The sequence below is a fragment of the Amblyraja radiata genome, chromosome 27, assembly GCF_010909765.2.
Source record: "Amblyraja radiata isolate CabotCenter1 chromosome 27, sAmbRad1.1.pri, whole genome shotgun sequence".
NCBI classification, from domain to species: domain Eukaryota; kingdom Metazoa; phylum Chordata; class Chondrichthyes; order Rajiformes; family Rajidae; genus Amblyraja; species Amblyraja radiata.
The window spans coordinates 19,360,734-19,378,162 of NC_045982.1; the positions used below are offsets into that span (position 1 = coordinate 19,360,734).

General features: G+C 44.6%; 1 protein-coding gene across 2 annotated transcripts in view; it reads right to left on the reverse strand.

Annotated features, from left to right (window-relative positions):
- The window catches only part of dlgap3 (DLG associated protein 3), a 390,319-nt gene extending 374,584 nt beyond the window's left edge, over window positions 1-15,735 (reverse strand). For both annotated transcript variants that reach the window (XM_033045363.1, XM_033045362.1), the window contains exon 1: window positions 15,663-15,735. The gene's annotated coding sequence lies outside the window, so the exon portion shown is untranslated. The remainder of the gene's footprint in view (window positions 1-15,662) is intronic.
- Between the last annotated feature and the right edge of the window lie 1,694 nt (window positions 15,736-17,429).

Here is a 17,429-nt window from a genome sequence, read left to right on the forward strand (position 1 = left end):
AGGGCCTGTTTCCGCTCTGTATCTCCAAATTAAATTAATGATCAATGTCCTGTTCCTGTTAAATTAAAGAACATATCCAGTAGAATCCAAGATTCTCTTAAGTATACTTGCCCTTTATGTCTCTGCATGATACCATACAAAAACAACTGACAGTTCATTAATTCTGCCATGAGCAGACATTTGTGCACCATAGGCATTTGGCATTTGGCATTTGTAAATGTAAATTGATCTTGGATCAAAGTATCACTTGGACATTTGCATTGTTCGAATTTTCCTCACAATGGATAACTGTCCATTTATTTGTAATAAAGGTTCATAATGGATTTCAAAAGTTAAAATTAATTCATTTATTCCAACGTGAATGTTGAAAACCCACAATGTTTCATCTTCAAAAATGCATCAAGTGCCTGCAAATCCAAACCATCTCACTTAAAATGGCCTTAACAAAATTTTACTTCATGAGAATATCCAGCTATAACATGTAAAATCTGTTCAAAGCACAGAGTGTCAGTCAGCATCTGTGAAGGGAATGAGCAGGTGATAATTTGGATTGGGGCGCTTCTTCAGACAGTGTGGACAGATGATGTTTCAGGCTGTGATCCATCTTCAGTCTGCTGATTCCAGCATCTACAGTTCTTTGTGTCCCTAAAACCTATTCAGCTGTTTGTCCTTGACAAAGAGAACAGAGCATTTCTCTTTCAACTGTGCTTTGCTGCCTTTGCTCTTGTTAATGACAGACTGCATTGTAATCTTTTATGTCATAACTTTGAAAACATTTGAGCTCAATGAACTAAAAAAAAATGGCATCATTCAACTGATTGAAAAGTATATTGCTTTCAATTATGATTGTGCTGAAGAATTCAGGTATGAAGTTGAGCACAGAATTTGCGGATGGATTCACTTAGAGTGAAAATAAGTAATGTCACCTCAAATTTCCCTCCTCCCCACCTCCTCCTCCATCCTTACCCCTTCCTCCTCCCTCGTACTTTTTACAAATTCCACAGTTCTCCACATTCATGGCCGTCCGAAGGGGGGGTGCGTTGGGTGCGACCGCACCCCCTTTTCCCCACCAGAGTAAGAAAAAATCCAGAGGATATATATATATTTTTTAAATCGGAAAAAAAAAGTCGGAAAAAAAAAAAGTCGGAAAAAAAAAGTCGGTCAAAAAATCTGGCCCGCGGGGTAAGGGGGGGGGGGGGGGGGGGGGTTGCGGTGTCTGCCCGCCCGGTCCAGCGTTTCCATCCAATGGCTTGCCTGTAGACCGTCCTCCCGTCGCCGGGTGGGAGTGGCTGAATCTGAACCCAGCGGCTGTAACCCCAACACCCGCTCCCCTCGCCTTCCCCCACTGCCAGGACCCAAGCCATCTTCCCCCCATGCCACCCCCGCTGGGCCCACACCAACCCCGCTGGGCCCACGCCACCCCCGCTGGGCCCACGCCACCCCCGCTGGGCCCACGCCACCCCCGCTGGGCCCACGCCACCCCCGCTGGGCCCACGCCACCCCCGCTGGGCCCACGCCACTCCCCGCTGGGCCCATGCCACCCCCACTGGGTCCACGCCACCCCCACTGGGCCTATGCCACCCCCGCTGGGCCCTCGCCACCCCCGCTGGGCCAACGCCACCCCCGCTGACCCCGCTAGGCCCACGCCACTCCCGCTGGGCCCAAGCCACCCCCACTGGGCCCAAGCTACCCCCGCTGGGCCCACACCACCCCCGCTGGGCCCACACCACCCCCGCTGGGCCCACACCACCCCGGCAGACCTCCGCTGGGCCCACGCCACCCCCGCTGACCCCCGCTGCACGCCCCCCGCCTACCCCCGCTGGGCCCCATGCCACCCCCGCTGAGCCCACGCCACCCCTGCTGGGCCCAAGCCACCCCCACTGGGCCCAAGCCACCCCCACTGGGCCCAAGCCACCCCCACTGTGCCCACACCACCCACGCTGACCCCCACCGGGCCCACACCACCACCGCTGACCCCCACTGGGTCCAGGCCACCCCTGCTGACCTGCACTGGGCCCACGCCACCCCCGCTGGGCCCATGCCATCTTCATCTTCGTTCCCCCCGCCAGGAAGAGGCGTCAAGCCGATAGCCTAATCGATAAAGAGCTGAGAAGAGGAATCGGAGCTGCCAAGGAAAGGTACTCTGAGAAGTTGAGGAGCAAGTTCTCAGCTAGTGACTCTTCAATAGTTTGGAAGGGCATGCAAGAAATCACCAGCTATAAGAGGAAAACCCCCCACTCTTTGGACAATCGTCAGCTGACGAACTACCTGAATGAGTTTTACTGCAGGTTTGAAAATCAGAAACGTAACCCTGGTACCCCCTCCCCAACAAACACAACCAGACCCCAGTCTGCAAAGAATTGACCCTGCACCCTCTCCTTCCCATTCACCACCTCACACCTACTTAAGGCAAGACTCCAGTAATGAAAAGAGAGGACCCTTTCCCACCAACACCAACACTTCACACCCAATTACTCATTTTTTAACCAGTACCTGCAAAGATGCACTGTCCCTGCCTGCTTCAAAGTTTCCACTATTGCCCCTGTACCCAAAAAGGTAAGGATTACTGGTCTTAATGACTACAGGCTTATCACACTGACCTCTGTAGTCATGGAGACTGTTGAAAGGCTTGTGCAGGCCAAGCTGAAAATATCACAATCCCTCTGCTGGACCCTCTGCATTTTGCATATTGGGCCAATAGATCTGTGGATGACACAGTCAATCTGGGCCTACACTTCATCCTCCAGCACCTAGACCGCCAGAGGACCTATGCGAGGATTTTGTTTGTTGATATTAACTCTGCATTCAACACCATTGTGCCAGAGCTACTACGCTCCAAACTTTCTGAGTTGACTGTGCCTGAACCCCTCTGTCGGTGGATCACCAGCTTTCTGACTGACAGGAAGCAGCATGTGAGACGGGAAAGCATATCTCGGACCCACAAACGCTCAGCATAGGAGCACCGCAAGATGCATACTCTCCCCTCTCCTCTACTCTCGCCACACCAATGACTGCACCTCCACAGACACCTCTGTCAAGCTTCTCAGGTTTGTGCATGACACAACCCTGATTGGACTGATCCAGGATGGGGATCTCTGTACTCTTTTCAATTTGACATCTTTCCTATAACATGGTGCCCAGAACTGAACACAATATTCTAAATGCGGTCTCACCAACGTCTTATACAACTGCAACATGACCTCACAACTTCTATACTCAATACTCTGACTGATGAAGGCCAAAGTGCCAAAATACGTTTTGACCACCTGATATACCTGCGACATGACCTTCAAAGAACGATGCAAACATTCCTCTGCCCACCTGGCCAATTGATCCAGATCCTGCTGCAATCTTTCACAACGATCTTCACTATATGCAAAGCCACTCACTTCTGTATCATCAGCAAACTTGCTAATCTTGCCCTGTTCTTTGACGTTTCACAGAGTGCTGGAGTAACTCAGCGGGTCAGGCTGAGTTTGGAGGTTGGGAGGTCATGTTGCAGTTGCATAAGAAGGTGGTGAGGCCGCATTCAGAGTATTGTATTCATTTCTGGGCACCATGTTATAGGAAAGATGTCATCAAACTGGACAGGGTACAGTGAAGATTTACGAGGATGTTGCCAGCACTAGAGGGCCAGAGCTATAGGGAGAGGTTGAGTAGGCTGGGACTCTATTTCATGGAGCACAGGAGGATGAGGGATGATCTAATAGAGGTGTATAAAATCATGATTTGAATAGATATGGTTGAGTCTTTTGCCCAGAGTAGGTGAATTGAGGAGCAGAGGACATAAGTTTAAGGTGAACGGCAAAAGATTTAAAAGGAATCTGAGGGGTATGTTTTTCACACAAAGGTTGGTAGGTGTATGGAACAAGCTGCCAGAGGAGGTAGCTGAGGCAGGGACTATTGCAACGTTTAAGAAACAGTTAGACAGGTACATGGATAGGACAGGTTCGGAGGGACATGGATCAAACGTGGGCAGGTGGGTCTAGTGCAGATGGGACATGCTGGGCCGAAGGGCCTGTTTCCACACTGTATCACTCTATGGCTCTATCTATCTTTCCCTCTCAAACACATTCTCCTGCCTTCTCCCCATTACCTCTGACACCCGTATCAATCAAGAATCTATCAATCTCCTCCTGAAAAATGTCCATTGACTTGACCTCCACAGCTATCTGTGGCAATGAATTCCACAGTTCACCACCTTCTGACTTAAGAAATTCCTGCTCATCTCCTTCCTAAATGAATGTCTTTTAATTCCGAGGCTGTGGCCACTGGTCCTAGACTCTCCCACTAGTGAAAACATCCTCTCCACATCAACTCCATAGAAACATAGAAACATAGAAATTAGGTGCAGGAGTAGGCCATTCGGCCCTTCGAGCCTGCACCGCCATTCAATATGATCATGGCTGATCATCCAACTCAGTATCCCGTACCTGCCTTCTCCCCATACCCTCTGATCCCCTTAGCCACAAGGGCCACATCTAACTCCCTCTTAAATATAGCCAATGAACTGGCCTCGACTACCCTCTGTGGCAGGGAGTTCCAGAGATTCACCACTCTCTGTGTGAAAAAAGTTCTTCTCATCTCGGTTTTAAAGGATTTCCCCCTTATCCTTAAGCTGTGACCCCTTGTCCTGGACTTCCCCAACATCGGGAGCAATCTTCCTGCATCTAGCCTGTCCAACCCCTTAAGAACTCCACCCAGGTTTTTACCAGGCTGGGACAGACTGCAACAGCTTCACACCATGTCCCAAAGCTCGTGTCCTGTCCTGCATCACCCAAGGCAGCAGAGACATTATAGGAGAGGGCAAGCACCGTAACAAGGTAGCTCACGATGGTTTGGGTAACATTCAGGAATGTCTATGCATGCCACATCATGGATATTACTGAAGAACGGTCTTGACCCGAAATATAATCTCCAGAGATGCTGCCTGACTCACTGAGTTACTCCAGCACTCTGTGACATGTCATCTATCCATGTTCTCCAGAGATGCTGCCTGACCCGCTGAGTTACTCCAGCACTCTGTGAAACGTCGCCTATTCATATTCTCTGCAGATGCTGCCTGACCCACTGAGTTACTCCCGAACTTTGTGTCTATTTTCCCTTCACCCATCTGCCCAAGCCCACTCTCCCCCCTCCTTTCCTATGTTCCTTTCCACCCATAAACCTCTCTCTGCCTTTACATTTCACTCCTCTGTCAAATCTGCTCTACTTATCTACATTCATTTTTGTTCTTAACTTTTTAGTCATAGAATGATGCAGTGTGGAAACAAGCTCTTCAGCCCAACTTGCCCACACCGACCAACATGTTCCATCTAAACTAGTCCCACTCACACCCGGTTGGCCCATATCCATCTAAACGTCCTATCCATGTACGTGTCCAAATGTCTCTTAAACATTAGGATAGTCCCAGCTTTAACTACCTCCTCTGGCAGCTCGTTCCATACACCCAGCACCCTTTGTGTGAAAAAGCTACCTCTCGGATTCCTGTTAATTTCTGAAATATTGGTCATATATTTGGTGCAAAAATGCTCCAAAATAAGGCTCAGAATGCATCAGAGAGCGTCTAAAACCCCAGACCCTGGCATCGAGGGACTTCATGCTTCGCGCTCATGATGTGCGCAGCGCGCACACTATTTCACGTCAAATTTTTTGTAATCCTGTCATGCCACCCCCCTTTTTGGAAAGCTTCGTACGGGCCTGACATTGTTTCTCTTGAGATCACACCTTCCCAAACCAACAATGGATCTGCCAGGCAACGCCCTTCCTGAGGTCATTTGTGGCTGGCCCTGAATAGTCCTGGTCTTTTCTCGCCTCCAGCTCTTCACCTCCCCCCCCCCCCCCCCCCCCCCCCCCCCTCCCCCACTCCCTACTTTCAATCTGAAGAATGGTCCCGACCCAAAACATCACCCACCATTTTTCTCCAGAGATGCTACCTGACCTGCTGAACTATTCCAGCACTTTATACAGAGCGGAGGTGCAGAACCTGGCGGACTGGTGCGCACGTAACAACTTGACACTAAACACCTCCAAGACCAAGGAGCTGATTATTGACTTCAGGAGGTCCCATAATGGAGAAAACGCCCCAATCTCCATCTACGGGGAAAGTGTGGAGAGAGTGTCCAGCTTTAAGTTTCTGGGCACTCACATTTCAGAGGACCTCACATGGTCCACCAACACCGCTGCGCTGGTCAAGATGGCACAGCAACGACTGTTCTTCCTGAGGACATTAAAAAAGACTGGTCTGCCCCAACAGCTGCTGACAACGTTCTACCGCTGCACCACAGAGAGCATATTAACGTATGGCATCTCTGTGTGGTATCGCAGCTGCACGGAGGCGGAGAGGCGAACTCTTCAGCGCGTCATCCACAGAGCGCAGAGGACTATTGGGACACAGCTACCAGCCTTGGAGGGCATCTACCACACACGGTGCCTCAGGAAGGCCGTCAGCATCCATAAAGACTCCTCACACCCTTGTAACGGACTGTTCGAACTACTTCCCTCCGGTAGACGTTACAAGGCCTTCTACGCCCAAACCTCCAGACTCACGAACAGCTTCATTCCCAGAGTTATAGCGGCTCTGAACCGGCCCTGCTGAGTGCCCCCCATCCCCCCTGGACTGTCTCCCTCGGGTGGTCAAGTCGCACAGACACATATGCACTTTAGTCTATTGAACTGTTTTGACTGTTTTACTGTTCTTTTACAATCCATGTTCTCGGGATATCTAAATCCAAATTTTATTAGTTATTTATGTTATGACATCGGTTGGAAGCTGCATACCAAATCTCATTGCGCTTATGTGCAAAGACAATAAAATATATTATTATTATTATTATTATTATTATTAGACAATAGACAATAGGTGCAGGAGTAGGCCATTCGGCCCTTCGAGCCAGCACCGCCAATCAATGCGATCATGGCTGATCATCCCCAATCAGTTCCCCGTTCCTGCGTTCTCCCCTGACTCCGCTATTTTTAAGAGCCCTATCTAGCTCTCTCTTGAAAGCATCCAGAGAACCTGCCTCCAACGCCCTCTGAGGCAGAGAATTCCACAGACTCATCACTCTCTGTGAGAAAAAGCGTTTCCTCGCCTCCGTTCTAAATGGCTTGCTCTTTATTCTTAAACTGTGGCCCCTGGCTCTGGACTCCCCCAACATCGGGAACATGTTTCCTGCCTCTAGCGTGTCCAAGCCTTTCACAATCTTATATGTTTCAATGAGATTCCCTCTCATCCTTCTAAACTCCAGAGTGTACAAGCCCAGCCGCTCCATTCTCTCAGCATATGACAGTCCCGCCATCTCGGGAATTAACCTTGTAAACCTATGCTGCACTCCCTCAATAGCAAGAATGTCCTTCCTCAAATTAGCGGACCAAAACTGCACACAATACTCCAGGTGTGGTCTCACTAGGGCTCTGTACAACTGCAGAAGGAGCTATTAGCTCCTATATTCGATTCCTCTTGTTATAAAGGCCAACATGCCATTCACTTTGTCGCCAATCTTTAGCAGAACAGCCTGTCAGACCCTGTTATGTAAAGTGTTTTACATTTACAAGACCGAACAAGGACTCGCTGTGCAGATTGGAGCCATTACTTCAAGCAGGTTCTTCTTGAAAATCCACTGAATAGGTGGCTTACCACTGAGAAGGAATTCTGGATTAAGATCTTTCATCAAATCAAGCTCAACTTTCTAATCTCCAGCCAATGATTTCCGATCTTCTGGAAATTGTCTTTGCAATTAAGGCCTTACAATCCAAGTATTGGAGTCACAGTAAAATTGCGTGATTGTTTTTAGACTTGAGTTGTGCCCCAAGTCCATGCCAATCATCAACTTCCCATCAACATTAGTCTCATCAACGCTTCCCAGATTCTACCACTCACCTACACACCTAGCTAGGACAAATTATAGTGGCCAATTAATGTGCCAATTCCCATGTCTTTGGGCTGTGGAAGGAAAACATGAAGGAAACCTACACATCACAGGGAGGGCATGCAAACTCCCCACAAACAGTGCCTGAGATCAGCATTGTTCCGGAAAACGTATACTGCATTGTCTACATTAACTACTTTACTTGAATTAAGATCACATATGGACCCAATTATCTTGAAAGCCACAAATGTATATCTAAGTTTGACCTAAATCATTTTATTTCCTTCATTCTCTTCCTTTTCCTTTGTTCGGGCTCCGAGGGTAATGTCACGTGCTGAGTTACAACTCCATGTAGCTTAAAAGACTTTGAGTATCTAATCTAAGTGGATACGGTTCATCAGCGAATCCCCACAGAGCGTGTCACAGGATGACTGAACCCACGATATTTGTGATTTAAATAGCTGAGTTCACAACAGGTGATTCAATTACTCATGAAACCACCCAGAGAAATAGGTACAGTATCAGGATTTTTTAATTCTCTATATGAAATATTCACTTCCAGGTAGATTAGGTTATGATAATGATACAAAAGAAGCTTATTGTTATTTTCCTGAAATGTCTGCATAAAATTTGCATATACATTTATTTAAAAAAGCTCAATTAGCAGCTCACTTTAATGTATTGCAGCAACAGTAAACTCTATGTCTGAGGGCTATTTGATAAGAATAGAAGCTGAACATAGCAATTACCCACAAAGAAGACCAAATCTTAATGAATGTGTTAACTCAATGAGAGCCACACAATGCTGATATTTTCAAAATATTGCAACAGGCCATGCTTAGTCTATTATTTGCTACAATAAGCAGAACTGCTGATCAGAAATTGGTAATTTGCTTTTAGGATGTTTTTAGGACATTTAAGAAATTAGCTCTTAATTAATTGTGGCCTATATTCTAATACAGGTAAACAATTGGGATTTGTGTTAAATTATGCAAAAATTCTGATTTTATTTGATGGAATTTTAGGCATTTTTTATTGGAAAAGAGGCCATTTTCAGCTCATCTTGGCCATTCAGCCCACCTTGCCCATGCTGGCCAGAAACGGAACTATTTAAGTTACTCCCACTTCCCACCTTCTGGTTTTAGACGAGTTATGCCCCAAGTGTCCATCCAGGTACCTTGTAGACAGTGACCTCCAGATCTCCATACAACTTTGGTGGGAAATGTTGCCCTTTAGTTATTAACCTCGCTCTTAAGGGAAATAAGTTATCCCTACTTAGCTTGACGAACCTTTCCTAAAATTATGTACATCGATTAAACGTTGCCTCACATTCTGTGTTCAAAAGAAACCAATCTCAGCAAATTCATTTCTCCTTTTACCAATTCTCTAGCTCTGACAATGACAATAAGTTTCTCAAAACACTGAACATAAGGTGATACAAGATTATACATGATTACAATCAAGTTATCCATACTGCACAGATAAAGGATAAAGGGTACAACATTTAGTGCAAAAAGTCCAATTTTATCTGATTAAAGATAGTTCAAAGGTCTTCAGTGGGGATTGGGAAGTCAGGACTGCAAGCTGATGAGAGGACTATTCAGTTGCCTGATGAATGCTGGGAAGAAACTGTCTGCAAATCTGGAGGTATGTGTTTTTAAACTTCTGGACCTCTTGCCTGATGGGAGAGGGGTGAAAAGGAAGTGACTCGGGTGAGACTGGTCCTTGATTATGCTGTAGGCTGACAGAGTAACAGTGATAATTGCTTCACGTCTTAGGCCACTCATACATGATTTGCCATTCTAAACATAAAGTATATTCATTGTATCACCTATAACCCCTGTAATGTGATCGCTCAATGGAAAGAAAGTATTCTATCAATGTTATTATTTTGCAAATAAACTGGATTTATTTACATATTTCAACAGCACGTATTGCTTTATCATTTCCCGTGAAGGTCACTCCCTCTCCTATTCTTCCTGCTCACCTCCAGCAGAAAATGCAGAAGCTTGAAAGAGCGCACTAACAAACTAAGGAACAGCTTCTTGCCCTCTATTATCAGGCTTCTGAATGGTCCTTCCATCAGCCAGGGTACTGTCTTATTCACCTCTTCCCCATTATGAACAATAGACTTTGACTATGGAACTGATGCGCTGCAATGCTGAGAACTATATTCTGCACTCTGCATCTACTCCTTTGCTCTATCTGTTGTCCTGGAATTTAACTTGCTTGTATGGCATATCTGATCTGTTTGCATATTAGGCAAAACATAGCTTTTCACTTTACCTCGGTACTTATGACAATAGTAAACCTAAACCTTAAAGCTAAACCTAACCTGCATAATAAATCATCCTGTCTTTCGAATTACACAAAAATAAAAAATGAAGGCCTTGCAAGGAAAATGTAATTGCATAGAGTTTATTCTTAAAGTAGACATCCTTATTAAGTTAATCCAAGTTAGTCTGGAGCCACTAAAAATCTTAAATACAAGAAAAGGGTTGGAAATATTCAGCAGGTCAGACAGCTAAGGAAAAATCGAAACATTAATTAATGTTTCAGCTAGATGAGCTTTCACCAATCTTTTTCTCCCTCATTACTAAGGTTCAAGGTTCCCACCTCCCTTAAAACGACACCCATAATACCAGTGCCCTTAAGAGCAACATCTCTGGAGAGAAGGAATTGGTGATGTTTCGGGTCGAGACCCTTCTTGTCTGAAGTTAATACAGCTTTTTGTGTCTATCTTAGGTTTAAACCAGCATCTGCAGTTCCTTCTTACCCATAAATAGCAAGGTGACTTGCCTCAATGACCACTGACTGGTGGCATTAACATCTGTTTGAGGAAGTGTTTTGAGGGGTTGGTTTTGATGCACAAGAACTCCTGCCTTAGTAACGAGCTGGACTACAATTTGCCTGCAGCCACAACCATTTAATAGTGCATGCGATCTCGACGGCTCCTTGCATTGGCCATTCGGACAATCAAAATACACGTGTCAAAATGTAGTTCATCAACTATGGCTTGGTGTTCAACACTATCACCCCCTCCAGACCTATCATTAAACTCAGAGAACTGGGCCTCTGCTCATCCTTATGGAACTGGATCGATGATTTTCTCACCGACCGACCACATTCCGCACAGGAACACCTCAAGGCTGTGTGCTCAGTCCCCTGTTCTACCCTGTCTACACCCTTGAGTGTGTAGCCAGAAACAGCTTCAATGCCATCACCAATGATATTACCGTTTTTGGACTAACAATGGATTATGATGAGTGAGATTTAAGGAGGGACATTAATAACCTGATTGAATGGTGCCAGAAGAACAATTTGCTCTCCATGTTAGTAGGACTTCAGGAAGGGAAAGTCGAGGATCTATGAACCTGTCTTCATTGATACGATTGGTGGAGAGAGAATCAACAGCTTCACGTTCCTGGGAGTGTATACCTCTGAAGATCTGTCTCTTGTCCAGCACATTGATGCAGTCATGAAGAAGGCTCATCAACACCTCGGTGATGATTGGGGAATTTTGAATGTTACTAAATACCACATCGGACTTCTACAGATGTAGCGTAGTGAGCTTACTGACTGGTTGCATCATGATCTGGATTGGTAACTCAAATGCCCAAAGACTGAAGGAGCCTTCACGAAGTGGTAGTCCATCACAGGTATGATATCACACCATTGAAGTGATCTACAGGAGGCGCTGCCCCTAAAAGGCAGCTAATATCATCAAAGACCCACACCACTGACCACACTCATCTCGCTAAGTAGGAAGAAGGTACAGGAGCCTGAGAACCATAACCTCCAGGTTCACGAACAGCTTCTTCCCAGCAACCATCAAGCTCTTGAACCTTGCACAACACTAAGCACAACTCTAACTTAGCACGATTTACTATGGACTTGTTTTGGTTGCAGTACATACTTCAACTTTACACTACTATGGTCTAGTTATTTAGTATTACTGATTATTAATTTATTCAGTTTAGTTCAGTTTAGAGATGCAGCACGGAAACAGGCCCTTTGGCCCACCGAGTGCTTGCCGACCAGCGATCCCTGCACATTAACACTATCCTACACACACTGAGGATAGTTTACGCATACACCAAGCCAATTAACCTACTTACCTATACGTCATGTCATGTCACATATGATAATAAAGTATCAATCAATCTTTTCATTTTCACCGGAGATGCTCCCTGTTGTGCTGAGTTATTCCAGCATTTTGTGTCAATCTTTGCCGAACAACAAAAATGGTTTAAGTCAAAACTAAGTCAAGGTGAATGTAGCGGGTTTTGTATTGAAATATCCGAGACAGCTGTGCGCCTTCAGAAACTCAAGGATCTGCTGATGTTTGTCTGGTGTTCCTGACACACTAATAATAACCAATGAGGTCCATCATCACCAACAGCTGGGCCCCCTTCCCTGCATCTGCTGCTACAATGGATCTTTGGAAATGAAGGTCACACTAATGAGGTTTTTATAAAGGGCATTCAGAGCCATGGCTTTATAAATAGAGACATGGAATTTAAAAGGAGGCAGTTACATCATTATTTTATAAATCATTCGTCGGGGACTTAGTAAAACATGATCACATTTAGGGAAGTTTCAATTTCTTAGAATGGGTGCAGTTAAGATTATCAAAAGAAAAAGACCATGAATGGAGGATTTTCAATTGATTTGGGAGACCAGGATAGATATATTCTCATTGCAGTAGAAAAGGTTAAGAGAAATTGAATACAGATATTCAAAATAATCAGAGGTTTGATAAACAAAAGGACAACTAAACAGAAGGAGTGTTAATCAGTTTACTGAGATTCATGGAGTCCTACAGCGTGGAAACAAGCCCTTCAGCCCAACTTGCCCATTCCGGCCATCTACATTAATATCACCTGCCTGTGTTTGGCCCATATCACTCTAAACTGGTCCTATCCATATACCTATCTAAATGTTTCTTTACCATTGCGATAGTACCTGCCACAACTACCTCCTCCGGCAGCTTGTCCCATACACCCACCACCCTTTGTATGAGAAAGCTACCCCTCAGGTTCCTATTAAATCTTTTCCCCCCTCACCTTAAACCCATATCCAGATTCAATGCAAAGAAATCAGAGGAGAGGCGATGTTTTTCTTGCAGCGAATCATTGTGGTCTGGAATGTTGGTCTGAACACTTGATGGAAGCAATTCCTGAATGACTTTCAAAAGGGAATTGGATACTTAATTTGTAAATTAGAAAATTAAGGGGTGTGATGAAAGAGCAATGTAGTGTGGGGATGGGCAATGCTGCAGGGACAATGCTGCAGTTTAACAAGTTGCTGGTTTAGAGGGGGTCTAAGGAAGAATTTTTCAGCCGGTATGCAATTGCAATCTAGAACGCTCTGCCTGAGAAGATGGTAGAGACAGAAACTCACACAACTTTTAAGATGCATTAGGGATGGCACAAAGGCGCAGCGGTAGAGTTGCTGCTTTACAGCACCAGAGACCCCCGTTCGATCCTGATTACGGATGCTGTCTGTACGGAATTTGTACGTTCTCCCTATGACCACGTGGGTTTCCTCTGGGCGCTCTGGTTTCCTCCCACACCCCAAAGACGCACAGGTTTCTTGGTTAATTGGCTTTGATAACATTTATAATTTATCCCTAGTGTGTAGGGCAGTAAGAGGTGATCGCTGGTCGGTGCGGAATGGTGGGCTGGAGGGCCTGTTTCTACACTGTATCCCAAATGTCTAAAGTACCTCTACAAAGCCCTACAACTTGTCTTTTTAACTTAATTCACTGGATGGGCACGCACTTGGTTTAACAACTCAACAAATGTTTCTATAAATGGATTTCAATATAGACTAAAATTAGTGGTATGTCCAATGCCATCAATTTCCAAACATGTATCTCTTCAAAATGCAAGGAGATTTACAGAAGTTTCTGAAGTAGCCAGAATTCAGAATTAAAATAGAAAATAATGGAGATGCTCAGAAGTTCTAACAGTATTTGTGGTGAATGAAACAGAGTCAACATTTTAGACCAATAATCTTTTAATTTTGATGCAGGTCTCTGAAACACTAATTCTGTTTTTTTCCCCCCCACAGGTGCTGTCTGGCCTTCTGAATACCTCCATTGTTTCAAATACAGTGGCTTGCAAAAGTATTCATACCCCTTGAACTTTTCCACATTTTGTCACGTTACAACCACAAACGTAAATGTATTTTATTGGGATGTTATGTGATAGACCAACACAAAGTGGCGCATAATTGTGAAGTGGAAGGAAAATGATATATGGTTTTCAAATTTTTTTACAAATAAAAAACTGAAAAGTATGGCGTGCAAAAGTATGCAGCCCCCTTTACTCTGATACCCCTAAATAAAATCCAGTGCAACCAATTGCCTTCAGAAGTCACCTAATTAGTAAGTAGAGTCCACTTGTGTGTAATCTAATCTCAGTATAAATACAGCTGTTCTGTGAAGGCCTCAGAGGTTTGTTAGAGAACATCAGTGAATAAACAGCATCATGAAGCCCAAGGAACACAGGTCAGGGATAAAGTTTAAAGCAGGGTTAGGTTATAAAAAAATATCCCAAGCTTTGAACATCTCACGGAACACTGTTCAATCCATCATCCGAAAATGGAAAGAGTATGGCACAACTGCAAACCTACCAAGACATGGCCGTCCACCTAAACTGACAGGCCGGGCAAGGAGAGCATTGATCAGAGAAGCAGCCAAGAGGCCCATGGTAACTCTGGAGGAGCTGCAGAGATCCACAGCTCAGGTGGGAGAATCTGTCCACAGGACAACTATTAGTCGTGCACTGCACAAATCGGGCCTTTATGGAAGAGTGGCAAGAAGAAAGCCATTGTTGAAAAAAAGCCATAAGAAGTCCCATTTGCAGTTTGCCACAAGCCATGTGGGGGACACAGCAAACATGTGGAGGAAGGTGCTCTGGTCAGATGAGACCAAAATTGAAGTTTTTGGCCTAAATGCAAAACGCTATGTGTGGCGGAAAACTAACACTGCACATCACCCTGAACACACCATCCCCACTGTGAAACATGGTGGTGGCAGCATCATGCTGTGGGGATGCTTTTCTTCAGCAGGGACAGGGAAGCTGGTCAGAGTTGATGGGAAGGTGGATGGAGCCAAATACAGGGCAATCTTGGAAGAAAACCTGTTAGAGTCTGCAAAAGACTTGAAACTGGGGCGGAGGTTCACCTTCCAGCAGGACAACGACCCTAAACATACAGCCAGAGCTACAATGGAATGGTTTAGATCAAAGCATATTCATGTGTTAGAATGGCCCAGTCAAAGTCCAGACCCAAATCCAATTGAGAATCTCTGGCAAGACTTGAAAATTGCTGTTCACAGACGCTCTCTATCCAATCTGACTGAGTTTGAGCTATTTTGCAAAGAAGAATGGGCAAAAATTTCAGTCTCTAGATGTGCAAAGCTGGTAGAGACATACCCCAAAAGACTTGCAGCTATAATTGCAGACGAAAGGAGGTTCTACAAAGTATTGACTCAGGGGGGTTGAATACTTTTGCACGCCACACTTTTCAGTTTTTTATTTGTAAAAAAATTTGAAAACCATGTATCATTTTCCTTCCACTTCACAATTATGCACCACTTTGTGTTGGTCTATCACATAAAATCCTAATAAAATACATTTACGTTTGTGGTTGTAACGTGACAAAATGTGGAAAATTCAAGGGGTATGAAAACTTTTGCAAGCCACTGTACAACAGGAAAACTGGTTATGGTATCAATTAAAAAAATAGCATGAAATAGTTACTGATAATATGGCAAAATTGAATTACCTTCAATGGATGAAATCCCAGGGTGCTGTACGAATCATTTCATGTTAATTTATCTCCCTTTGTATTCAGTCTGTGTTGCTGAAATAAAATATTAAAAATAAGCAGAAGTAGAAAGACATACTTAGAAGGTAATCTAATTGTTTCAATTTTTCACAGGGCATCATTCATGAAAAATCTTCCCCTAAATTCATCCACACTCAATAACATAAAACAATTTGTATGGTAGCAGCTTGTAATACTCAGTTTCTGAAACTCAGTTCCATTGAAGTTAATGAAATGAATTTCTGAGACGGAGAACAATGTGCTAAGGCTATCACAGGGTCCCCTCAATGCTAAAAACTAGTATAGTGACAGGAATCCTGAAATGATCAAGCAAGACATTCTGCAGGGGACCATTATGCTGCCCTTGTCAGCAATGGGCCAGCGTAAGAGAAAATATCAGCATTTACTTAGAATTATAATCTACATCAAGGAGGCATGGTAGCGCAGCAGTAGAGTTGCTGCCTTACAGCACCAGAGACCCGGGCTCGATCCGGGTGCTGTCTGTACGGAGTTTGTACATTCTCCCCGTAACTGCATGGATTTTTTTCGGGTGTGACGGTTTCCTCTCACACTCCAAAGGCGTACAGGTTTGTAGGTTATTTGGCTTCAGTAAAAATTGTAAATTATCCCTAGTGTGTAGTCAGTGCTAGTGTACGGGGATCACTGGTCCGCACGGACTCGGTGGGCCGATGGACCCGTTTCTGCGCTGAATCTCTAAACAACATCTCTGGAGAACATGACTATGTGATGCTTCAGGTCAGGATCCATCTTTAATGGACTTTGCTACAGCACACTGATGACGGTCTGGTGGTGGGCCAGCCACTGTTATCTTCAGTAGCACCTGAATTCAGGTAATGCAAGGGATATTGGTGATGGGAGCAAAGCGTGGTTGGTGGGGGTGTAAGGACAGGTGATTTTGTCAAAAGGATGGGGACAGGAGGTGGATGGAAGACATTCTGACACATGAATCAATGGCTGTTTTTGGGATGAAAAGGTAAATGACCAAGGGTTCTGACCTATGGTTTGGGCCATTGGGAGTCTGGGATGTTGGACCATTGGAGGACATCATGGACTAGGTCCTTCCAAGGATTGGAGGGTCAGGGATAAGGGCCAGGGCCTCATAGGATAGATAGGGGTAGAAATCAAGCAGAGCAGCAGTTATTGATAGAGAGGGACTTTGTGCATTGTGGAGGTAGTTGGTGCATGGGATCAAAAGATGTGGAAATAACTTGCCTTTCTTAACAAGTTTGGCCCAGAAAGTTGCAAACAAGGTGAAACTTGGGCTAATTTCCTTCATTTGAAGCATTCCATAAGAATGGCATAATTCCTTGCATGAGGATTGAATCAAGCATAAATGGATGACACACCCAGTTAAACTTCCAGAAGGCACAAAGTTAACTCTCCAGGTAAAGTTCATTTTAAAAGACGTGACATTGAAAATATTAACAGACGTCATTTTATTCTCCAGTTACAATAAACCTTCAATATAAATCAATTTGTTGCATAAGATCAGGATGATTTGAGGATTCAACATTCGAACATTCGGATTGAAAATTAATTTTGCTATTAAAAAGGCATGCTAACTCAAATAAAACCACAGTGTGCTTTCTGAATTATTCACCACCAAAAGTGTAGGATTTCACCGATATGATATTAGAAATGTTCAATTTATCACAGTTAAAATCTTTCTATCAATATCCGTATATTGAGTGCTTTAAAGAAAAA